Genomic DNA, 26,768 nt, shown 5'->3' with positions numbered 1-26,768 from the left:
GATGGCTCAGAAAGGCCTTCATTGACACCAATGTCATTTCCTCTCTCAAGACCCATAAAAGGCACTAAAGACGCCGTTACAAAGCCCATCTCACTACAGTGGCTATACAATCATTTTATGAAGCGTCGAGAATAGTTTTTGTGTGCAAAAAACAGCAACTAAATAACGACTTATAATGATGGGCTGATTTCAAAACAAAGCTTTGAACCGTTATGAATCATTTGAAATCGTTATGTATCGATTCGGATCGCCAAAGTCACTTGATTTCAGCAGTTTGGCAGTTTAAAATGCAGTCTGAATCATGAATCGATACACTGAATCATAAAAGTTCAAAGGTTTGTTTTGAAATCGGCCCATCACTATACAAGTCGTTTTTTCGTTTTCTTTGCACACAAAAACTATTCTCGTCGCTTCATAAAATTATTGTATAGCCACTGTAGTGAGATGGGCTTTGTAACGGCGTCTTTAGTGCCTTTAATGGGTCTTGAGAGAGGAAATGACATTGGTGTCAATGAAGGCCTTTCTGAGCCATCGGACTTCATCAAAAATATCTTCATTTGTGTTCCAAAGATGAACAGCGTTCTTACAGGTGTCGAACGACATTAAGGTGAGTCATTAATGACAGAATTTTCATTTTTGGGTGAACTAACCCTTTAATAATTGGTGTTTGAAATATTTCATTATTTCACTTTTCTGAATTGGATTCTGGAAATGGCATTTGTTGTTCCCTCTCATTGGGATGCCCTCTGAATTTTTTGTATTTCTTGCTCCCTTTCCTCCTCCTCCCAGAAGGGACTCATTTGGAACCAGTGGGACTCCAGCCACGCTCTGCATGACTTCAATCATGACTGCCTCTGGAGGCGGCGGCTTGGTCTGGTCTGTCACACACACAACACACACACCACACACACAGAAAGGTTGCAAATTAGTCCCTGTTCTTGCAATGTCATTTACTGCTAAAAGAGTAGAACTCCCTAAGTTCAGCGTGGTTAGCTTTTGAGGCATTGCAATGACATCGAAAATTTGAGTCACTTCTGTCTCTCTGCTTCATGGTGATTTCACAACAGCATGTCACTTTGTATTATTGTGTAACGCATCCTGCCTATGGCATGTTAAAATATGAAATGCTAGACAACTTGCTTTGGCAGTACCACACAAACTGGCTAGTTAGCCTCCAACTAGTGACTCCATTTTTCAGTAGCAAGACAGTTGTTTACAAAACGGTGTAGCTCTTCCAGTAACAAGCTACTTGTTAGCAAGTAAAACTACCAAGCTGAGTCCTGAGTTTTACATTCTGTTTTGTTGCTAAATATTTATTTGCAGTTTTATTAAGCACAATATAGGCCTAACTGAAACTATTACGTACATTTTTTTGACGTGCGTTGACAGTGTGTGTACACAACCACCCTATAATGAATAAAAACACACCCTATAATGGCAAAAATCCACCCACTCCTTTTTAAAATTTGTTTTAAATCTCCATAAATCATAAGCAGTGTCTCGGAACAAGCCGTTTGCTGATTCCTGGTAAAGTGAAGTCACATTTCACAGGCCCCACCCATGAGTGTTGATGGACACTGCCATATTAGCATAGACCCCGCCCTCAGATAGCGGTACACAGTCGGCCATGTTTATCTCCTTGCCAGAGCATTAACAGCAGCATTCAAGTAAGAAATCTGTTCTTATTAAAGCTACTAACGTTCATTCAATCAAAAGCAGTGAATGATTTTCTGTTTATCTTTTGTTATTTGATTCATATCAATAGCAGAAGGTACTGTATATTACACTGCTTTCACTTTTGTAACGTTACATATCTATCAGATCTAATATACACCCCACACAGGATTTCTGTTCTTGCTGCATAAGTGCACAGACATAACCAACTGTTTTCATTTGAACTGTGTTTTCTGATATTGTGTGCATTTGACAGTTTAATCGCAATAACACATGAAAGACAACTAGTTTAATAGCCTGCTCACGGAGGTGCCGACATCCAGCTCTCTGTGCGCATGCTCGGCCGTCAGGTGTGTGTGCTCAAGTTGAGAGTGATAAGGCTTTAAAAACGAACACAGATGATCATATTTCATGATGATAAAGAACTGCAATGACACATGAGCATGTCTACTACAGAGATGATCATCAAAACAAACAGATCTATCGTTTCAGTTTTCATTCGCATGTTCACGAGCTGTGAAGACTCCACCCTCTGGGGCTGGTAGCAGCAGCTCATTTGCATTTAAAGGAAAACACAGAAAACATCTCATTTTTCTCAAACCTCAAAATTGCCATTTCAAAAATGGTGTATTAAATTATCTGAGGGAAATTTGGTCTAAAACTTCAGACATACTCTGGACTTACACAGACACCTATAACTTATATTACATTTTGTAAAAAGGGGTATTATAAGTGCCCTTTATTTGCAATATTTATTATTTCACAATTCCTATTGATAGTAGTGAACAGCTATTAGCTCTCCAACCTGATTGGAATCTGTTTTGCTGAGTAGTTTCGCTACAAATTTTTCTAGGGATGCTCGTTATATCGACTACCATATCAGTATCAGCCGATATATTAATTAATTATATATTAAATATTTTTATGTTAATTGAGGCTTTTATGATATATTCATTTTGTTTTATGTTATTGTTATCGGCCCATTAAGAAAATTAACACAGAGATGGACATTGATGGTTTTGTTCGCCATGATGGTTTTGAATTGCTAAAATATGATAGGAATCACTTTATAAAAGAAAAATACTGTTAAGTGTAACGTGCAGCGCAAGTCTGTCATATAAGCGACAAAATTACAATAAGTATTATAAAATTATAATAAGTCAATTATAATTGTATGCTTGGAACATGACTTTTAATGGTGAGACTTTTGTTTTTGTAATAAGGCTCCACACAACTGACAATGTTTTTTTTTTTAAAGAAAAATATTCCGTATTCAACTTACGAAAAAAGCTTTCTTCGTAAGTTGAATAGAGAAGGCAGTCTGGTGGAAGCTAGATATTTTACTTTATAACTTGTTAAATATGGATATTTTTCTTACAAAACCTGATTGATTAACTTCAGAAGGCCTTTATTAACTCCCTATAGCAATATGGAGTACATTTATTATCGATGAATACACTTTTTTGGACTTCAAAATTTTAAGCTGCCATTCACTGCAATTATATATTTTTATATAATTCCGATTGTATTTGTCTAAAATAAGAATTTCATATACACCTAGGATGGCTTGGGGGTGAGTAAATCATGGGGTAATCTTCATTTTTGGGTGAAATATCCCTTTAAACTAATTTTTTGTTAGCTTGGTAGCTGAAAACAGTGACAAGCTATGTGCTAGCAAGCTAACTCCTGCGCAGCTCTTTACCATATTTTTGTAGTAGCTTAAGTTATCAGTTTTATTTAAAAGTTCAATGCAGTTAGCTTCTTTGTATGATTTGTGTTTCCATTAGTTAACCGTTTAACTACTTTAAGTTATAAATAGTTTGGCAAGTACAATAGCGTCTGTCTGGAACTACATTATCTCTTCATAATTAAGGTTAATTAACACACAGCTAGCACGTGACTCTGACTATCATATATATCATTATCATTATAACATAATGGCCACCATATGCAACAAGCCATCTAGCATTGCGCTTGGCTAGCATCCTGACAGGTTAGGAAACGCGCTAATGTTACTCAGTGTCGCAATGTTCTGTGGCCACCTTGAAAGCGTTTTAACAAGGTTTAGCACCCGCAGGGAAAACACACGCGTCAAGGTGACCTCCTCAAGTGCCATGGGAAGACACTTGCTTTCGCCACATCCAGAGTCCCTATCATAACTTTATTTTGCTTGCGGGCTGTTCTCACTGTTCTCAGTAATGCAGATGGTCTCACCGGACGAAGCTCAAACACCTCCAGGTGCCCTTTGGAGCCCTCCACCAGGGTTTGTTGCTTCAAATAAAGTGTGACGCACCCAGGCACTTCCACATCTCGGAAAGGTCAGTCAGTCTTTTTTTTTTTCCTTCCTTGAAAAAGAAGACAAAGGATGTTTTTCTTCTGCTGCCCCAGAATTCCCCTGTCTCTTCACTGTTCTCTTAACCATTTTTCACAGCTGCCACTCAAATGAAGCCATCTTAAAGGTTTAAAGCTCAAGCTGAGTTTGTGAGGGTGTTGAAGTGCGTTTCAAACACCCACATCTAAGGCTGGCTGAGGCCATTAGGAGCAGAGACAGCATTGCGATGTGTGTATTGTTATCTTGGCTGTTTTTAGAGAAGGTGCCACATTTTTTAGATTCAACATTCTAAGGTGTCTCAAAGCAGTATTCTGGATAGACTAGTTATGTAGTCGAGGGTCAGTAAGGTTTCTTGGAAAATGTTTTTGAAAGAAGTCAGTTATGCTAACCAAGTCTGCATCAAAAAGTACAGTAAAACCAGTAATATTGTTAAATAACATTATAATAACTGTTTCTTTTTTATTATATTTTCCTCAAGTGTCACATGATCCTTCAGAAATGATTCTAATATGATGATCTGCTGCTCAAGAAAAATATTATCAGTGTTGAAACAGTTGTGCTGCATAATATTCTTGTGGAAACTAAGATTTATTTTTCAGTATTTACAGAATAGTAAAATCATATGTCGTTAATTATGTACCATTCTTTTGGTGTACTATTTTCAGCATGCAATGATTTTGTATTGAATGATCTCTTATACTGTTTAGGACAGATAGATAGAGAACAGGGATGAAGGGCCTCATGTCTCCACCAATAAAAATACTTTGCTGTTATTTTGAGCAGCTGCAGTGGTAAGAGTTTTGGAATATCTTTAACAGTGTAGCTAGCTACTCTGAATGCCCATTTCTTCTATATAAAAATGCCTTGGTAAATACTAAGAATGACATAAAAAGGCCATATTCAATGGAAAACGTCATTATGAGAAGTCATAATTATGAGAAAGTAAAAATTAACAAATGGTCACACACGTTACATTAAAGGGTTAGTTCACCCAAAAATGAAAATTATTTCATTAATTACTCACCCTCATGTCGTTGGACAGACCTTCGTTCATCTTCAGAACACAAATGAAGTTATTTTTGTTGAAAGCTGATGTCTGAGAAAGGCTTCAGATAGGCCTCCATTGGCATTCAGTACATTCCCACTCACAAGACCCATAAAGACACTAAACACATCGATACAAAGTCCATCTCACTACAGTGGCTGTACAATAATTTTACCAAGCAACGAGAATAGTTTTTGTATGCAAAAAAAAAATCAAAATAATGACTTTATCCGCCAAGATATTGTCTTCCGTGCAGGTCTCGGACGTGAACTCACGCGATATCGCTGCTCCTCCTCTTCTGGGTCATGTGTCTGAACGGCGGATCTGCGTCATATTCTCGCACATGCGTGGAGTTCACGTCAGTAACTTGGTGGATAAAGTCGTTATTTAGATTTTTGTGCGCACAATAACTATTTTCGTCGCATTGTAAAACTAATGTACAGCGAGTGAGATGGACTTTGTATCGATGTCTTCAGTGCCTTTATGGGTCTTGTGAGTGGGAATGTACTGAATGCCAATGGAGGCCTTTCTGAAGCCTTTCTCAGCCATCAGCTTTCAACAAAAATATCTGCATTTGTGTTCTGAATATGAACGAAGGTCTTACGGGTGTCCAACGACATGAGGGTGATGAATTAATGAAATAATTTTCATTTTTGGGTGAACTAACCCTTTTAAGGTTCTTTAGTTAACATATAAATAACAATAAACAAAACATTTCTTACAGTATTTATTAATGTTTGTTAATATTAGTTAATAAAAATCAGTCGTTCATTGTTTGTTCATGTTAGTTTACTTCACTGTGCATTAACTGATGTTAACAAACAAAACTTTTGATTTGAATAATGTATTAGTAAATGTTGAAATTAGCACTTGGGTTAATAAATGCTGTAGGATTATTGTTCCTTCTTAATTCATTTTAACTGTGTAGTTTACTAAGGCTAACTAATGAAACCTTATTGTAAAGTGCTACCAGATAAACATTAAAAAAAATTATACTACATCATTTTAATTATGATTTAAAATTTGTATTTGTTGACTACCATATTTGATTATGACATAACTATAACAAAACATTTTGCTTATCTCATAATTATATGTAACATCTCAATTTCGATGCATCTCATAATTGACTTTCTCATAATTATAAAAAAAAAATTATCGGTCAAAATTGATGTCATCAAAAATCACTATAACAAAGTGTCATAATTATGATTTTCTCAATTTTAAGATAAGTAGGAATATGAGAAGACATTTACTATGACAAATTGATGTCTTTTATGACATCCCTTTTTAAAAAAAAACTATAATCATGATTGTCATAACAATGACTTGACATGGATATTCTCAATTTAGATTTTTTTGTTATAAATATTTTGTAATTGTTTATGATATACCAAAGCATGATTTAAGAAAAAAAATGTATATGGTCTTCCATATGCTGCTACTCAACACTGATAAAAGGTTAACACTGTTATTTTTTTTTCTTGTCTCTCTTTCTCTCAGCCTCCACTAACATCCTGCTGAGGGGTCTCCGGAGGTAAACAGATGAAAACTGAAAACAGGACAAAAGATAAAAGGATTGCGCATTAAGGAGGTCACATGTCTGCTAAAATGATAAAATTCCAGCTGCTGGTCTTTGCTTGAGTATTCAAGCCCTCGTGGACATGGGGAGCTTTCAGTGAGGGACTGAGTTGTGAAGTCAATGGTGTGTATGAAAATATTACAAACACAACTAACCCGGGCAGAAATCAATTCATAGAGAACTTTTCTCAAGAGCCACTGAGTCCTTTAGGTGTCACCCAGAGGGACGGCAAGTGGATCTGTTTCTAATGGATTGCTCTTGATTGTTTTCAGTTAGTTTGCACTTTCGAGACGGTCCCTAAGTGATCAGTTCGCTGGCTTTGTGAGTTTTGAAGCCATACAGCCGTAGTGGAGAGTAGAAGAGAGACGGGCTCGCTCACATATCACCGCTTCACAGAGTACGACTCATCCCGCCTGATACACTCACACACACTCTCTCTTTTCCCTCACACACTTGTGCAGAAAGACACACATTATCCTTCCTGTCACTGGAGCAATGTGTGTGGAGAACCTATTGACTTCTGGCTGGCAACAGTAGAAGACAAAAGAACGATCCATTGGCAAGAAGAGGGACGATCCGGTTGGGATCTTGGAATCTGATGCTGCAGTCAGGAGCATCTGCAAGCTTAATTGGGCGACTCAACCCCAGGCAGCTGTGCACAGCCCCCACGCCGTAGCTGAGAGGGACAGCCGAAACCGGGGATAGACGCGTACGCCGAGCTGACAGGGCTGGCTGATGTGGACCTTCAACCTGTCAAGTTCTGGGTGAGCACTTTCATCTTCTCCAAAGGGGCCATTTAGTGTGGCAAATTGGCACACCTGGAATTAGGGTTAAATATAGGGAGCTTATTTGTGAAGTCAGACCTGTAACTTGTCATCTTTGCCATTGGGTTGACAAGGACCCGGGATACCGTATTGTTCTTTTTAAAGCAGTTGCTATCAGGAGCTTCAAAAGCATTTATATCCAATCTAATGTAGTAATCCAGCCTGCGTCCAGCTTAATTACCTCTGTGGTGCTTGCGCATGCAAATAACGAGCCTCATCATTTAATTGCGGCTGGTCTGTCTTCTTTGGACGTCCTCTTCAAGGTGGTTTTAAAGGAATAGTTCATCTAAAAATGACATTTACTTACACTTATGCTGCTTACAAAACCATGTTACATGTTTCTGTGGAACGGTATAACAGAAGGTGTCTTAGAGTTGATATGTAGCACTTTTCCGTTTATAGTGACCATATCTGATTCACACAGAACGTATTTTTGCAGTTAAAAATGAGTCGCGGGGCAGTGAAATGAGAAGGAAAATGCAATACTGCTCGATTCCTGTATTTTTTTAAAGGTTGATCTAAGCTTAACTTGAGCATTTAAGGTTATAGTGACCACATCTGCCCAAGAGGACAAAAACGCCACAAGGGTCAAGTCAAAGAAACGTGAGACGCAGGGCAGTGAAATGGAGTCTTGATGCATTTTTTAAAAGTTGCATGAGCGCAATGGTCAAACATGTCCATTGAACGGTTCATGGAGAAATACAAAAATGCTTTCTGTGATAGCTTTATGTGAGGAACAGACAAAAATGTAAGTCGTTATTCACTAAAAACTCCTTCTGAAATCTCATTCACGGTCATTGTTATATTGAAAAAATAGAATGATTTATTGTCGTTAATGGCAAAATGTACTGGCTTGCACAAACATTTTATTGGATTGTCCCGCTTTTATGACGTAAGCTCACTTAAGGACTTCTTAACTTCTAATTAAGATTAATTGCTGTGTTTTTTTCTGTATGCTTGGTTTTTATTTTTATTGTACATATGTAACGCTTGTATTTTTGTAATTCAGTTTTGGCCGTGATGATATAAATAAAACTATAATTATATTTTTTCCGCACGTGTCGCAACCAAAAAATGGCACGAATATCAGTGAATAGTGTGGTAAATTTGCATCTGCTCCTCAAATAAACCTATATGACTTTAAAGGAACTGTAGTGGGTCAAGTGAACAACTTTGAGTCTCGTGGTTAATATAAACACTCATAGAGAAAGATGCATGCTTTTTTGCGTGAACATTTTCCAGCATACAAATTTTGAACTACTAGCTTGCAAGTAAATAATGGCAATTAAAATTGTGTGAATTTTTCCTTTATTACCCTACAATTCTTTTGTACTACAATGGACAAATGCAACATGAGCTTGCACCATTAACAGTTTGTGTTCATGTGTTCAAATGCAGCTCTTAAGGCTAGGGGAGTGAGAATTAATGTCCTTGCGCACATACTTAGTATTTTCCAAACATCTAACACATTTTAAAACAAGAAGCAATTACTAAACAAGTAAAAATGGTCTAGTTTTGGGGGAAAATAACTCAAAATGATGCGAGTTTTTGCTTAAAATAAGCAAAATAATCTGCCAATGGGTACGTAAAATCTTGTTTTATGTTTGAATTAAAATTAAAATGCTGCTTAATGTACGATTTTTTTTTTGTTGATATTAGGATTGGAAATGACAAAAATACTAAGTAAGAAAAGCATTTTTTCCAGTGTACTCATCATCGTAAAGTTTCTTGTCAAATCACCTCTCAAAATGCTTGATACGGATGCGAAAAACACCGAAAATTTAACCAGATCTGAATTTTTTGACAGATGAGAGTTTTGTTGGTAGAGTGTAAACGTGATTGACACAATGAGGGTCATTTCGTTTTTAACATGTGCAAAATTCGGACGAGAATTTCATATTATGCAATGACCTTTACATGGACAGCTCTTACTGGCCTCTCTGTTACACTCATCCCTCTAAACCTCACCCCCATCCGAGTCACGGCACCAAATGTAACTTGTGTAGGAGACAGGCTCTATACCAAGAACACTAAAGACCATAGCCACTAGCATCAGTCACTAGCACCTCTTGAGGCCAGGGGAGTGAGGTTTACACACAGCTCTTACTGGCCCGCTTTACAATCACCCCCTTAAACCTCATTTTCTTTCGGGTCATGGCACCAAATGTAACTGGTGCTACTTGACCTGCTCTGAGTGGGATTCGAAATGAGGTGGGCATGCTAACAAGGTGTCTAAAGACTGCAGCCTCTAGCTTGAGGCCAGGGGAGTGAGGTTTACTCGCACAGCTCTGACTGGCCTACATCCGTTACACTCACTCCCCTAAACCTTATTTCCACCCGGGTCACGGCACCAAATGTAACTGGTCCTACTTGACCTGTTCTGAGAGGGGTTCGAAACAGTCTCTCTGGGTTACACAAGCTCTTGAAGGATTTTTACAGTTCAGGTTCATTACAGTAATTACAGTAATTGGTCAGTGCAAGATAGTGAAAAATACAAGCTTTTTAAAAAAAATGATGAATAAAGATTATGCATCAGGTGTTTTTGCTTTATTCAATTTAGGAAGGTTCTGTAAACTGAATTGTTATATTTTCTGTTGTATCAATACTATCATATTTAGGGGGGGGAAAAGTAATTATTTAATTTAAACAAAATTACCATCAACTTTGCATCCATATTGTCCTCCATTTTCTTTCTCACTGGATCTCCCCAACAGGGAAACTCTGGGCTTAAGGAAAATCTAGTCTCCTATTTGTAATTAAGACATTGCGGCGCTGTTTGCGTGTGTGCAGCAAGTAAATGCCATCTCTATCACATGACTTGAAAGCACCAAGTGTCTATTCTCATTTTGAGTCTGTTGTGTGTCACTATTCAGGCATCATATTTTCATTATAGTGTCCCTGCTCAAAGCTTAAACATCAACACCGTATTGAACGCAAACTTTGATGGCAATAAAATGTGTGAGGCAATTTCATTTTGGTGTCGCTTGTGTTGAAGGCATTATTGAACTTGGGTTATTCATCCCCCTCTTAGTGTAAGTGACAAGCTCTGTCTTAACTGGATCAGCAGCATAAGGTTTCATTGTTGCCTTTATACGCAGAGCTCATGATGAAAGCATGATGAGCAGAGAGGATCACTGCATGTGGGCAGTGGAGGAGGAGGAACAGGCATCGCGGCTGTTGTGTTCGGATCAGTATAATAAAGATCAGGCTTGCAGCTGGGAAGGAATAATCACCTTGCTTTCCAAGTTGTGATCGTCTTTTCTTCTCTATTGTGATGTATATCCGAGTCAAATGGCTTCTCGAACAAGAAAAAATGTAGGTTGGGACATGATTTTTTCCATCAGGAATTGATTGGGTGGTTGTTTTAAACTCATAGCAAAGGAGTTAAAAAAAACTTTTTTTTCGCATGGATAAATAATTTAAAATAAATACTGCAATATTCCATGATAAAATAAGGATCACATCACATCTTTTGATATTTTTCCTATTTAAAACTTGACTCTACTGTAGCTACATTGTTTACCAAGACGGACGGAAAATTAAAAGTTGCGATTTTCTAAACCGATATGGCTAGGAACGATAGGATACTATTCCTGCGTAATAAAGGAACTTTTCTGCCATACCATGGGTGCAGCGGCGCAATATTATGCAGCACCGGAAAATAGCACTCATCGTGCTCTCTGTACAAGCAGGTTTTGACGTTGGTTATGTTGACAGAAGTTAGCCTATTTTCAGGCGCTGTGGTCTAGAAAATTGCAACTTTTCATTTTCCATCGGTCTTAGTACACATTAGCCCCTTTCACACTGCACGTCGGACCCGCAATATTCCCGGAACATTGCCGGGTCGCCTTCTGTGTGAAAGCAACCACGTCCCGAAATTGATTACCGAATTGAACCTGGGTCGGGGATAGGGATGGATATCGTTAAGGTTTTAACGGTATTACTACTCTTACCGATACTGCTTATCGGTCCGGTACTTTAACGGTATTCTTATCGGTACTTTTTGAGATTTTATATATATATATATATATATATATATATATATATATATATACACACACACAATTAACAAAAATACACAGCCAACACATGCAGTGCTTTCATTTCAGGAAGAATTCTAGTAATCAAATGTAAAATAACACTGTTCATCATAAATAGCCAAAATAATGCTTATTAAAGCTGAAGTTTTTCATTCAAGAGCTGTGAGGGATTTTCTCTTTACATTTGGTTGTTTAATTTGCAGTAATTCGTCAGCATGTTTATTTACACCGCTGCCTCTTTAAGACAGACGTACAGATCTATAGGCGACTGATAATAGGCAGATGCACTACATTTTCTTCTGACTATATCCATAATAACTACGTCCATTTTAGACACAAACTGTGTTTAAGAGACTCTCCAAGCCGGTCATTTTGACATAGATGTCTGTGTACATTTGATCGTTTAGACGCGAGTGTGAAACCGAAAGTGTAATTTGCTCGTCTCGTTGCGGCTGTTTCAGAGCGCGCGCCGACTTGGGAACAATCTCTTGCACACATTTTTGTGCATTTAATCGTTATTTTTTATTATTAAACGCATCCCACAATTTACCAGCAGTAGCTAGACTGTATCTTACTACAATAACTGATCGTGCTGATTCTGTCATTACGTTTGAGTTATAGGGAGAAATGACGGCGTAGGCTACTGCTGCAAAGGGAATTAAGTTGCGCTAGACATAAATATTATTATAATCTTTGAAAGACAAAATCTAAAATAAAAGCAGGCTATCACAGATCTAAAGTGTAACCAGGTTATGTTTGAATGTTTAGTTCTGTCCTCGGCAGTCGTTTGCGTCTCTCTATCTCTCTCTCTCTCTCTCTCTCTCTCTCTCTCTCTCTCTCTCTCTCCCTCTCTCTCTCTCTCTCTCGTCACGTGTATTTTCAAAAGTACCGACAGCAGAACCGATAACGTCCGAGCTTATCGATACAACGGTCTTTAAAAATTCAACCCCGGGCCCGTTTAATACCGGTTTTCGGTACCCATCCCTAGTCGGGGACCTAGTAACATTGCGGGATTTGACCCGGGATGAGCGCTGTGTGAACAAAAGCCAAAACTAATGCCGCAACGTGTACGTAGTTATCATGCGACTCATAGAGCTTGTTTTTTCAATAATACAACCCTGCAGTGCCAGAAGAGCTAGTCGGTGTTTTAAACGCAGAGAGTGTTCGTATACAAAAGAAACTCAAATTAAACAAGCAGAAATGTGCGCAAACTGGACACAAGTCGAGAACACGGAGCTCCTTACTATCCGCGCTGAAGCTGAGATCGCTCGCCATTATACGCCACATCAGGATGTCACGTGTCAACTCGACCCGGGACCGTTACGGGTTGTGTGTGAAAGCGCACATATTACGGTATTTTGCTGGCAGTGTGAATGGACCAAATCTAGCGGCCCGGGAACAAATGCCGAATCGCATTATCCGTGTATTTGTCGGAATCGAGTTTTAAATAGTCAAAATATCGAAAGTCTTTGGTCATTTTTCAGCAAGATGCTAACGGTCTAATCAGATTCAGTGATCTATGCTAAGCTATGCTAAAAAGTTCTACCACCAGAGATCGGCTGAATGGATTCAAAAACAGTCAAACTCAACTTTTTAACTCTAGGGGAGTTATAAAATGAGCCTATTTTCAACAAAGTGGAGTTTTCCTTTAAGACTCCTTTAATGTGTTTTTTTCCAGTCACTTGTGTTCTCCATTGAGCTCTTGTAAGTTTCTGCTGAGTTTCTTTGGTATCACATTTAATGAGCATGAGATCCCTCAGTTTCATCACAGGACTGGGCCTACTTCAAGCCAAAGTACAGTAATTGGACACTTTAAAAAAAATCATGAAATGGGGACAAAAGCAGTTTTGAATCGTTAATGTTTTATTCATTGCCTTGGAACAAGACTTTGTTTTGCATATCTATGGCTCCCGATGGGGTACAACAAAACGAGATTTTACATGCAGCGCATATGACGAGTGTTATGGTTTGCATATAAATTGCTGGTCAAAGGTCACTGCATGTGAGGCTTTTCAAACTCAGTTTCCAGATTAAACAGATTAGTTTACCATTTCCGATTTCCCCCTTAGTTACTCATCCTCGTGTTGTTCAAACATGTATGACTTAATGTTTTTTCTTCTGAGGAGCACAAAATTGAAAATGAGCACTGAAATAAGAAAATGTTGAATATTGTGGTTGCTCTTTTCCATGCAGCTGCAATCCCAGTTGAATGGGACGGATACTTTCAAACATCAAAGGACACAAGGCACCATAAAAGTAATCCATACAACCCATGCATTATATTCCAAGTTTTCTGGATTATAATAGCTTTGTGCGAAGAACAGACCCAGTTACTGTAGTTTAAATTGATTTTAAACACTGTTCCTGAACATAAGCCCACGTTTATAAATTCTGCACATTTTACGCAGAACAGCTTCCAGAACCTAAGAGCTTTCTACACACAAAAGCTTCTCCTGAAATGGAGCAGTTCCCACTTTGTCAGGACAATCTGTTGTTTGTGGTTAACAACTTTTAAGCATCTCTTATTATTTGTAATTGTGTTTTTGATTAACAGTTTACAATTACAACTTACAATTATACGTTTTATGTTGTTGCTATGATGTAATCAAAGGGCAAAGCTTTATCTCCGCTCACTTGCTAGACAACATTAGTGTTGATATAGTGTTTACTGTAGCTTTTGAAAGCTCTTGCAAGCCAAGACAGTTCACTACCCCTTAGGAAAATAAAAATTTTATTCGATTGATTACTGTTTGTAGTTTTCCGACAAACATCAAGATATAAAATATAACAAGTTAACAAAAAACAAACCAATCTGAAACATCTTGTTAAATCCATTCTGGACATAACATCCTCTTGTTTGTTAATATTAAGTCTGAAAAAGACTTGAATTGGTTTGAAATTCAGACCATCCTTAATATTTACTATTTGAGTAGAGCTTGCGGTTAGAGGCGGGAGATTTCCCGAACATGCGCTAACAGGTGCCAATCACAACACACTGGTCCAGCTAACCAATCACAGCACATTTTGCATTTCTGAAGGATGGGCTTCATCGAAACTGGAACTAAATGGCGCATTCGAGCCAGACTGGAGAGAGAGGTGCTGTAATAATGCAAAATATATATGATTTTGTTTTTTTGAACAATCGAGCATGAAAGCATATTCTAGTACACCCCAAAAACAAAAGCAAGACTTCTTTGGACCCCTTTAAATTTCTTCTTTCGTGTTTCACAGAAGAAAGTATGATCGTGCTATTCATGTGTTATTGTATTTACATGTTACACAAGAATACTTGAGTATAACATTGTCTCCCGGTTCACTCTGTACTGACAGCGCTCACTGTAATTGTCCTTTTTATGTTTTTGTAGTTGCTGTTATTGCTTGAGGCAGGTCAGCCTGTGCCGCCTAATCGCACTGTGGGGAAATGTGACGCACATAATGCTTTTCCCGATAACTTTGCTTTTAACATGACGGATTCATGACGTTCAGAGGACGGCGCTTTTCCTCTGCTCAATCATGGCCTAGAATTACCTTTTCACCGCCCTTGGCTACTTTCTAATGTTCGGGGTGAGGCTCAGGTTGCATGTCTTCGGTGTCGCCCTGCATTGGGCCTTTATTTCTGCCAGCTCTTTAATTATGTAATTGGATTAACATCCTACGCATCAAACAAGCCCTAAAGCTGTTTGTCCTCTTCTATCAAGATGAGATTGATTTGATGAGAAGGTATTCGATAAGCCGTCCCCTTAATTTCCACTCATCGGTTGCTGGCAGATGGAGGTTGATTAATTTTTTAAATGTTAGTCCCCAAAATAGCCCCTCTGGGTTGGAAGTCCAACCACAGGTTACACAAGAGGCATATATCTCACACTGGATGGCATTAATAGACGTTTCCTGACCGCTTCAATGTTGACGTTTAATCAATTATTCATTGCGCTCTACAATTGGCCATATCTGATAAATCCCGAGCAGTGACATATTAAGGCCAAGTTTTTAAAGTTTCAGCCTGGCAGCAGTCACAGACAGAGCGTAACGGTGTCATGATGGGTAATGATGGATAGAGACTAATAACTCTATTCCCGGTCATTTTCACGCATGAGACTCATAGTATCAATTTAAAGACTTCTATCTCGCCTCTGTTCTGCATTAAAGTCATGACTCATTTCATCAGCCAATTTTACCGGCTGAGACTGAAGCAGAGAAAGCCGTTTAGCCTGGTGTCGCTTCAACATTATTCATATCCATTCGCTGGAGGAATGAGGGCGATAATGGCAGGACGTGAATTTGTTTCGCCCTCGCTTTTGTGTAACATTTTGGTAGAAGGTTCATTTATGTGACTTTTACACATTTTCTGAGTCAAGAGCATATGAAATGGAAAGACTTTTATGACTTTTTCAAGAATGACGTCGTATCATTGTGAGATTAAATTAAAAAGGTTTTAAGAAAGTTAAAATTATGGGATTTAAGGGGTTATTAATCCTTCTAATGATGTCGTTATTCACCATTTTGATCTTTCTCAAAATATTATTTACATAATTTTGAACAATGTTCATGATGTATTACTAGTTTTTTCACCATATAGCTGCTTCTCCAAATTTGTACTTTTTTTAAAATATTGCTTTCAATCCCATAATTTTCATTTTAAAAAAGTATCTTCCTTTAAAATATTACTCCTTTATTCTCATAATTTTCACTTTATTTTCAAAATTGTATTATTTTCAAAATATTAATTTTATTCTCATAGTTTTTACTTTATTTCACTCACAATATTTTAATTATTTGAAATATTCAATATTTAAACATTTCAATTCAATTTCAACATTAGTCAGAAAATATTGCTACTTTATTCTCAATGTTAACAACATTGTTAACAACACTCACAAATATTAATAATTAATTACTTTATTTTCCAAAAGTTTGTTTATCCTTAAAACGTGGTTTTCTCATAATTGTCACTTTATTTATTTTTTCCACTATTTATTTCACTCACTATATTACAACATTTTCATTATTTTAAATATTCTCAAAATGCTAAAAAATATTCTCAGCTTTAGCTTGATTCATAAAATAGTGCTACTTTATTCTCAATGTTTTTTTCTTGTAATATTAGATACTTTTTTTCTATTTTGGGTGGGGGGTGGTGGAAGGCTTAGTTTTTTATTACAATATTATTAACATGAAGCTGCCTCTGAAACTGTTGGACAATGCTCCTTTAGAAACAAAAACAGTATGCACAGTTTCATCAAATATTTAGTAGTATTTTATATTTTTTCGTCCCAGTTTTTCCGTTTTTTTTTTTAAGCTTCACTGCCTGTCTCCTCTGTGCAAACAGCCCTGGTTGATCTTCCGGGGTTTTTATTTCTTTCTGTTGACGAAACTGTGCCATGGTTGTTTCAGAAACTTTTGGACTTGAAGAGGCTTTGATGTCGATCGTGAGCAAAACAGCCCGTTCCCCAAGGATGGTTTAATTGTTCGCGTTCCTTTATTGGATCGTCTTTGACAATATGGCGACAGATGGTGAGACGGAGATCGGTTTAAACCCGCGCCCCTATGCTTCCCGTCTCCTGCAGTAGCTGTCAGGAAGACCTGGATCATTTCATCAGATAGATTTTGTAATGCCGCTCCAATTCTACACACCAAAGTGGAATCAGCAAGAGAGTTTGTTTACACAGCATATCAAGGTGTCTTCATGTTGGCGTTCAGCGAGCGGTACTGGGGCGCCGTCCAAAAAAATTCTCTTGTGCCTTGTGGAAATGCATCCGCTCTGTAGAGAGTTTGCCAGATGTCGTTTTACTGGTTGTCAAATGAATGAAGGATGTAGAAAGAACGACTTAAGGGAATTGATTTTGTGCGTCGTGATGGACGGGATGCCTACACGGCTCCGGTTCATGCTCTGTAAAGCCTGTCTGACCCCGAGCAACAGCGTCCAAGGTGGCCAGATCTTATCCTTTCGCTGCGACACCCTCCGTACCTTTACTTTCCTGTGCCAGTGTGTCATTCGGGGCCCTCGAGGAGGCAATATAATGAACCTCATGTCAATGCATCCATCTAGGCAAGGCCGAATTCAGAATAGACAGTACTGATGGGACTTCAGAGGACCTGCCATGAATTTCTCATGTGACTTAAAATAGAAAGTACAGGCAAGCTTGAACATCTCAGGCCTGTTGCCAGGCATTGATGAATTATTCAGCTATAATGGAAAACACGTTGTGATCATAGAGCCACATGTGATATCAAATTCTTGCAACTACGAATTCTCACTTTGTCTCTGTAGGTTTCGATTTTCTTTGTGTGAGATTGGAACGTGGTAGACGGTTCATCCGTTTGATTTCACAAATGCAATTCCGTAATGCTATCTTTTACTCTCACAATACTCTAATTTTGACCTTTTTCAAAATAACTCCTTTATATTTACTTCATTTTGAGTATTCTCAATGTTGCTGTCAATCCTATCGTTTTCACACTATTCACAAAATCTTGCTTTTATAATTTGGATTTTTGTTCACAAAATATTACTGTTCTCAAGATATCGCTTCTTTATTCTCATTTTTACATTCCCAAAATATTACTGCTTTTTCATAATTTTGACTTTATTCTCACAATTTTTACTTTTCTTCAAAAAATAGTTCTAATCCCCAAATATAACTCCCTTTTGTTTTCATGATTTTCAATTTCTCCTCAAAATATTACTACGTAATTTTCATAATTTTCACTTTTGCAAAAATATTTATCTCTAAATATTACAAATGTTTTCTCATCATTTTTACTTTACTCTCAAAGTATTACTATATTTTATAATTATGACTTTTGTTCACAAAATATTACTATTCGCAAAATATTACTACTCATAATTTTCTCTTTATTCTCAAAATATCACTATAATTTGACTTGTTTACAAAATACTTTTCTCATAATATTGCTCCTTTATTGGCATCGTTTTCACTTCTCAAATATTACTGCTTTATTTGAACATTTTTTCACAAAATATTACTATTCTCAAACTATTACTACTAATAATTTTCACTTTACTAGCAAAATATTAAGTTTTACTCTTGGTTACACAATATTGCTGCTTTTTCAAAATATTGCGCCTGATATTTTTTACTTTATGCTCAAAATATTACAACTTGTCATAGTTCTGACTTTTGTTCACAAAATATTACTACTATTCTCGAAACATTATGCTGTTATACTCATATTTCTCACTTTATCCTCAAAATATTACTACTTTATTTTCATAATTTTATCTTTATTCTCAAAATATTAATTTATTTTAATAATTTTGACTTTTCTTCAAAAATATTTCTATTCTCCAAATGTTAATCCTTAATTTTTTTGATATTTACTTTATTATCAAAATATTACTACTTTATTTTATGCCGCCTTCAAGTGCTATCAGAAATTTAATAATTCCATCTTCTGAAGTGGTGATTACGAGCTTATCACATTAAAACTTTGAAATGGGAGGGAGTTCATGTGCAATTTTTACCGTGGAAACTCATATTTACGATAATTCTGATAGCACATTAAGGCAGCATTAATATTTAGACCTTTGTTCACAATATTACTGCTTTTCTCAAAATATTATGCCTTTATTCTCATATTTTTCACTTTAATTCTCAAAATATTACTACTTTTTCATAATTTTGTCATTTTTCTTCACATAATATTACTATTTCATTCTCATAATTTTCAATTTATTCTCAAAATATTAATACTTTTCTCAAAATATTATGCCTTTATTTACATTGTTTTGACTATTAAAAATATTGGTAATTAATTCTCAACTGAACCTTTATTCACAAAATATTTGTAATTTATTCTCATTGTTTGTTCCATTCGGTTTCTTTCTTTGAATCGTTAGATTTGTTCCTCTCACACTAGCTTGGCTAGACTGCGGTGGTCGATCTTTGATGTGACAGGTTTCAGACTGTCATTGTGGAGTTTGTCTGAAAGGACATTTGTCAAGGACACAATCAGGTTCTTCACTGTCTGCCTTCGATCAGGTGTAAGGTAAAATTGCAACACTGCCAAATCACAAAACTGTCACGCATGAAAGGTCGCAATATTGTAATTGGGTAATCCATCTTTTTTGTCACATGCACATCATTTCCCAAGTAAGACCAGATGTGCACTTTGCTCTCTGCTTTTACTGAAAGAAAATAATGAAAAGAAGGAATTTTAATTAGATCTGTTTGATCAGGGAAATGTTAATCTGCACAATTCAAACAGAAGGCAGGTAATTACATTTATTGTATTATACTTTTTCTGGAATATTAATATAATTTACATTGTGATTATGACGCATTTTCACCCCAAATTATCATTATAGTAATGTCTCATTACTGTAATACTAAAAAACATAACATTTTTAGAACAAAGAATGATTTGCTTTGTTTTCAAGCAGAGTCATAATTCTTTAAAGGGGGGGTGAAACACTCAGTTTCAGTCAATCTCATGTCAATCTTGAGTACCTATAGAGTAGTATTGCATCCTTCATTTCTCGAAAAGTCTTTAGTTTTATTATATTTATAAAAGAAATAGAGGCTATACCGAGTCTTTCCGGAAAAAACCGAGCGCCTGGAGGCGTATCGAGTGGGCGAAGCTAAAGAATGACAATCGCGAACAAAGCGGTGACGTCTTCAAACGTGGAGGAGCCCATGGCTATCTCAGCTAATAGATATGATCCAGAATCAAATCTGAGGCTGAAATAAATTGAACAGGAGAAACAGCAACAGCAGGACGTCCGTCTCTGTGGTATGTACTGTATTTAGTGGCCTGTCAACATTTGTGTGTGTTTACTCGCAGTTTATGAGGACATGATTCGGTTTATGGACTATTGTATGCAACTAAACCAGCAGTAGCAAGCAAAACGGTTTTGCACGTCAGACTAGTGTAACGTTATACATTAGGGATGCGCGATATACCGGTACTGGAAAAATACCGGTATATTTTTTATTTAAAACGGTACGATATCATGATTTGGCACATTTCGGTATATGCTGCTGTTCCGAAGTTCACCGCTAGATGGCAGCACGCTACCCAAACTGACCCGAAACAACCGGCAACTGTGACAACAACATAGACGAACAAAATGGATAAAGCAGTTGAATCTCACTCAAGATGCCCAAAACGAATTAATAAAGAGAGGAGTAGAAGTGACATTTGTAATGACTTTGCTTATAAAACTGATGAAGAACCATCAAACCTAGCCAAGAAGCATCTGTCACTATCCTGACTTTAAGACTTCTGAAGAGATCGACAGGTCAGTGGATCATTCAAACCATCTCATTTAGACATTTATTTTCTTTTTACACTGATCAACACACACACACAGCCTAACATAAGATCGAATATCACAATCTCCAGCGTTCGTTTCAACCAATGACATTTAGATCTCATAATATTTGCAGGCGTACTATTGCACTATTTACATTCACGTTAGACACCGCCGACTGTGTTTATGTGAATACTCACTAAAGACGGACATTTGTACATAATTCTGTTTATTTGACTGTTTAAGGAAACTTGTGTAATGTGCGAGCGTGACTAAGTGACAGGCGTGTGTGTGTGTGTGTGTGTGTGTGTGTGTGTCGTATGAGCTCATATCTCCTGTAACTGTTATTACGAAATGCTATAAAATCTCTTGCGTGTTCAAATGATTTCCGTTCTCCATCCCGAGACGAGCGTGAAATGTTGAATCGGATTATGCAGATTGCTTTAGTGTAGGTGCGATGTCTTTTGAAACCAGAAGCAATTTGCTAATTTTGAGAGATTTTTCCTGAAATTATTTCTCACAAGAAAGTTTTCAAATGACTGATTTGATGTGATAAGCTTTGCTGATCAATTTACTAATAAACATTTGTGGTAATATCGGTACTTCGGTATTAGATTGTGGTACCGTACCGAAGCCAAAATTGTGGTATCGAGCCATCCCTATTATACATAGAACAACAATGGAGTAACGTCAGTGCATTTGAATGACGAAGCACCGGATCGTGTCGTTTACTGATGTTTACACACGCGACGATAGCCAACAGCACAGACATTTGAAGCAGTTTTACTCACCGGCTGCTTCCAAAGCACGACCGAACCTTTATCGCTGGGACCGCTCCGTCAAAAACACACTTCTTTGGCATGATTTGGTGAAGTCCTGTGACAGCAGTGACCGTGGAAATCCACTTTGAGACGCGACTGAAACGATGTTGTGAAGCTTCCCGTCATTTCTGCGTTCAAATCGGTTCAAATGCAGCGCTGCCTTCCCGGAATGCTGTGCTGAAGCGTTGAAGTCGCTTGATGTCACCCATAGGAATAAAGTGGAGCACGGCGCGGACCATAACAACGACTGGATCTGCAGCTGAGAGTGTTTATGAGCGTGCATTTCCTCTCTCACTCTAGTCACGCGCGCGCGCGCCCTACCGGGAGAAGAGCCCGTATGGCCCATACAAGGACCTTCCGCTCTGTCGACATCAAGCCGAGCCATAGTCGAAAAAAACTCTCCTAAACTTGTGAGAAACCGGAAGGAGTATTTTTGACACAGAAATACTCCATTAAACGTCCAACATTGTCTATGTTTAGGATGGGAATCCAAGTCTTTAACAGTGTAAAAAAGCTCAGTATGCATGAAACAACATATCACCCCCCCCCCCCCCCCCCCTTTTAATCAAAAAGGTTTAATGGAAATAAATGCTGTGATGTTATATCCATCAAGAGGTGCATACATTTTTGGTCTAGATCTCGTATTGACAATGCAAGAGTCCAGCACTCTGTAAAGTCTCCTCCAGCACATCCCAAAGACTTTCAATGCATTTAAGGTCTGGACTCAGAGGTGGCGATTCATGTGTGAAAATGATTCTTCATGCTTGCTCTATCCCAGCCATTATTTCACAGTGTGAGGCTGATGAATCTTGACATTGTCATCCTGGAATATGGCCATGATGTGTCTTCTTACATACACTGTAAAAAAATATTTAGAAAAAAAGTTACCTGGTTGCCTTAAAATTTTGAGTTCATTGAAATTAAAATTTTGAGTTAATACAATGAACGTTTTTTGAGATTCGACAACCTTTATTAAAATATTATTAAACGATTTTGTAAGCATATTGGGTACTTGTGTGCGTTTTATTTCTGATAACGCAGCCAAATTGTGCTATTTTCATGATTTGTTAAATGTTTTATGTGGTTCAGATACAATAATATTTTGAGTTTCTATTTATTAAACAAATTTCCTTCATTGTATCAATTCAAATTTTAAATTTCAATAAACTCAAAATTAAGGCAACCATGTTACTTACTTTTTTAAGTTAAACCAACAAAAACCAACACATTTTTTTACAGTCTAGTTGTTTAAGAAATAAAAAGCTGCACAATCATCAATAAGGGTTAGAAGAAGCATTCAAAGCATTTAAATCCAAACAATTAATCAAGCAATCAAATAATAATATATAACATTTGAGTTGTCAACTTTTTTTGTCCTCATAAAGGGTGTCATGCTTAGAAATAATGAAAAAGAACCGCAGTCCTTTTGAATTTGCAGCGCTTGCTGAAAAAAAAAAGTACCAAGCGGTGGATTTTCTCAGTACTTTCTTCTTTCTTCATATCTCATTTCATCCTCCTTCCTCTCTTCCCTCTTAAGCCTGTTCTCAAAGAGGCCTTAGGATTGACAGTCATTTGCAGTGGCTCAGCGTTAATTCCCCACGAACGCCGGGGCATTGACGCTGCTCCCACCCACTGGATTTATATGGTGACAGCCCAAAGGGGAAGCTTGAGCTCTTGGGGGAGTAAAAAGGAGCACCCGGCAAGTTCCCATTGAGGCAAACGCTCCCCCCAATCTCCTCTGTCCCCTCTGTCTTCCCATTTTTTCACAAGTCTGGTTCGGTCATGCCGTATAATTGCCCTGAGCGTAGTTTCTCCACAATATTCCTCACTGTCCTTGAGGTAAAATAAGGTGTTTGTTGAACTAAAAGAAAGCATTTTCATGCACTAACTCATTTGTTTTCATTTATGATTATAGCATAGATGTGTAGGTATTAAAGGGATTTCACAAAAAATATTTGCTCACCCTCAAGCCATTCTAGGTGTGTATGACATTCTTCTTTCAGACGAATACAATCGAAGTTATATAAAAAAAATGTCCTGCTAATCCAAGTTTAATAATGGCAGCCCAAAAAAGTGCATCCATCCATTTAAAAAGTAATCCCCACAGTTCCTAGCCTAGAAATCTAGACGCACCCTAGCAGCAGCAAATCTACTCTGCCCGCGGGTGTCGTCTAGCAACTCTCAATACACTTCTGAGCTCCAAACTCTGGTCGGGCCAATCACATCGCGTATAGAGTCGGTGGGCGGGGCTTAACATAATGACGGCAGAGTTGCGTTTGCGTGCTTCTAGTAAACACAGAAACTGGCGAACGGCGGCGGTCTTTCGAATCAGCTTTGACCGCGACTCTGGAAGACTTGGAGTTAAGCTTTTCTCTGAGAAAAGAACAAAGAACGGCACTGAAGTCATTCTTAAAAAGGGAAGATGTATTCTGAGTTTTGCTGACCGGATACGGCGAAAGTTTAATCTGTCAACAAGCTCTGCTTCACCTTCCTTGCTCTGGTTGGTTGAGGCGCTATCCAATTGCGTGCACGCCGTGCAGAGGGAGTTTGAAAGACAGCCGTTTATCCCGCCCCTCAGATTGAGCTGTCAATGGTGAGTTTCCAGACCAAACATCCTGATGTGGGTCTGTCTTGTCAGGCTACAGGCTACACGTCGCTCCAGTTATGCTTTCTACGTACGTTGAATACAGAAGGAGTTCTGGCGAACCTAGATATTTTACTTCATAACGTGTTAAATATGGATATTTTTCTTGCAGGCTGTTCATGTAGTAAACGCACTGCAGCGTTTCAGGGTTCTATGTCAGAACAGCGGCTCTGTACTGGCCATTGATTGGCCAGCTCCTTGCGTCAGCATCACACATCGTTGTGCTCATGTGATCTGCGTGGGCCAATCGTGAGCTGGCGATCTGACGTAGAACTCGGAAGCACTGCAGTGCAGTACTACGTGAACAGCGTAGGAGACTGACATGGTAGAGAAGAAATTGTTGAATAAAGTTATTTAGGTTTTTTTCTCACAAAAAAATATTCTTGTCGCCTCATTACATTGAGGTTTAACCACTATTTTAATGACAACTTTGCAAAAGTTAATCAACTATGCCCTAGTGCATGCTGGGAAGAAAATGAATGCAACTGAACTACAAAAGCTCTTTTCATTTCAGACATATCTGAACATAAATTAGTAATACACTATTGTAATATGGAATCTACATGTTATGTTTTTTCGTCATGAAAATTACTTTGTGCAGCTTTATATAGTCCCAATTGCAACTTTTTCCTTCTAATTGCAATATCTCTTTTCATAATTGTGACTGTATTTCACAATGTGACATCTTAAAACTGCGACTATTTCTTCCAGCTGTGAATGTATTTAAAAAAAAAAAATTATTGTGATTGCCGCTATCTCACAATGAGACTTTATATTTACAGCTTTTTTGACTTTTTTCTCATAATTTGGACTTTTATATCTCAGTGTGATGTTCTTCATTTGTGAATATTCCTAAAGTTGTGTATTTGCAACTTTATATCTCACAATTGAGAGTCTTATTTGAAAGAAAAAAAAAGTATGAATACCATATTCTAATAGAGAATCTTTATCTCCTTGGTTATTTTTCAGCATTATTTTCTTGAGTGCACCTTTAAAATCCTAAGATTTGGGATTTATTTACTTGAAGTTGAAATTTGCATAGACTTTTCACACAATAAATAGCAGTCTATGGATTAAACAGACGAAATCCAAGTCATTTCTAGCCCCAAGATAATCTAGTTTAGTTTTGTTGGTGTTAGAAAACTGCAGTGAACACCACCTGATGTGTTTTCTGGGCCAGAAGGGATTTACAATAGCAGAACTGAGATAAATCCCACAAAGCGTGAAAACGTTTGGGAGGCAGCAGGTTTTACACAGGACATCCTCTGCTACTAGTTAGCCTGCTGTCGTGTGGTCTCTTTCCTAGAGACAGTGCAAGTCTGCCAGCTGTCACCGCTAGGCCACTGTTGTCTAGCCAGTGCAGAGATTAGAGCTGGTTATTGGAAACAGCAAAATCACAGGATTAAAGACAACGCTGAAGTAGGCCAGGCTCGCATCCAGAACAAAAATACGGGGGCCACTGTCCCAGAACATCGGCCGTGTAATAACGGTTAATCCTTCTATTTTACTCCGGCACATGCCTGTCATATTTTCGTCAATGTCAGACATAATGCGGTATGCTGCCGTTGTGACAAAAATAAGTGTATACTCCATGGTTTTCCTTTCATTGGAGGTTATATTCATAATTCTAGTTTGACACAGAGTGGGTGGTAAACAGCATTACTTTTGAATGCAGCTGGGGGTTTTGCATTTTCGTCATTGTTGGTAATCAGACTTACAATGAGATACGAGAAGCTTATTATCCAGCAGGCTTGAGGAAACTCATTCAAGGTTTGAATTACCACCTCTCTTTATGAATAAAATCAAGCACTTATTGCTTGATGACTATTAAACACACAGTTTTCTGTAATTAAGCCTGTTTGGAAAAATTCAAAGCACATAATTTTTCACAATTGTGACTTTTTCCCCCTCATAATAGCCACTTCTTCTTGTAATTGCGACTTTATATTTCAGAACTGTACCTGTTTTCTCACAACTACCATTATATCTCTCAATGTGGCTCTCAGAATTGCAACTTTTCTTGTAATTGCCACTGTATTTCTTACAATTGCGCCTTTATAGTTCATGATTACAGCTTTATTTCTTGAAATTGCTTTTTAAAGTTTTCTTGTAATTGGGAGTTTTATGTCTTAAAGGGATATAAGTTATAAGGTTAGGGTTAGGTTAGGCTATAAGTTAACCCGTCTTTGCTCAATTAAGGGATAGTTCACCCAAAAATGAAAATGTCCCCATGATTTACTCACCCTCGAGCCATCCTCGGTGTATGACATTTTTCTTTTAGACAAACACAATCAGAGTTATATTTAAAAATGTCCTGGTTCTTTCAATCTGTATAATGGCAGTGAATGGCAGCCCAAAAAAAAATGTATCCATCCATTATAAAAGTAATCCACATGATTCAGGGGGAGTTGGGGTTTATTTCCTTCTGAAGCGAATCGGTGAGTTTTTGTAAGAAAAATATACATATTTAACACATTATAAAGTAAAATATCTAGCTTCTGGCTGAACGCCTTCCATATTCAACTTACGGAAAAA

General features: G+C 37.5%; 1 protein-coding gene across 1 annotated transcript in view; it reads left to right on the top strand.

Annotated features, from left to right (window-relative positions):
- Positions 1 to 818: 818 nt before the first annotated feature.
- Positions 819 to 26,768, top strand: part of lingo3a (leucine rich repeat and Ig domain containing 3a) — a 49,039-nt gene continuing 23,089 nt past the window's right edge. The window contains exons 1-3 of the mRNA XM_067415961.1: positions 819 to 876; positions 3,879 to 3,992; positions 6,555 to 7,397. The gene's annotated coding sequence lies outside the window, so the exon portion shown is untranslated. The remainder of the gene's footprint in view (positions 877 to 3,878; positions 3,993 to 6,554; positions 7,398 to 26,768) is intronic.

This window comes from Pseudorasbora parva, chromosome 14, assembly GCF_024679245.1.
Source record: "Pseudorasbora parva isolate DD20220531a chromosome 14, ASM2467924v1, whole genome shotgun sequence".
Lineage (NCBI taxonomy): Eukaryota > Metazoa > Chordata > Actinopteri > Cypriniformes > Gobionidae > Pseudorasbora > Pseudorasbora parva.
The sequence above is the reverse complement of the archived record's forward strand: the minus strand, read 5'-3'. Positions and strand labels throughout refer to the sequence as shown.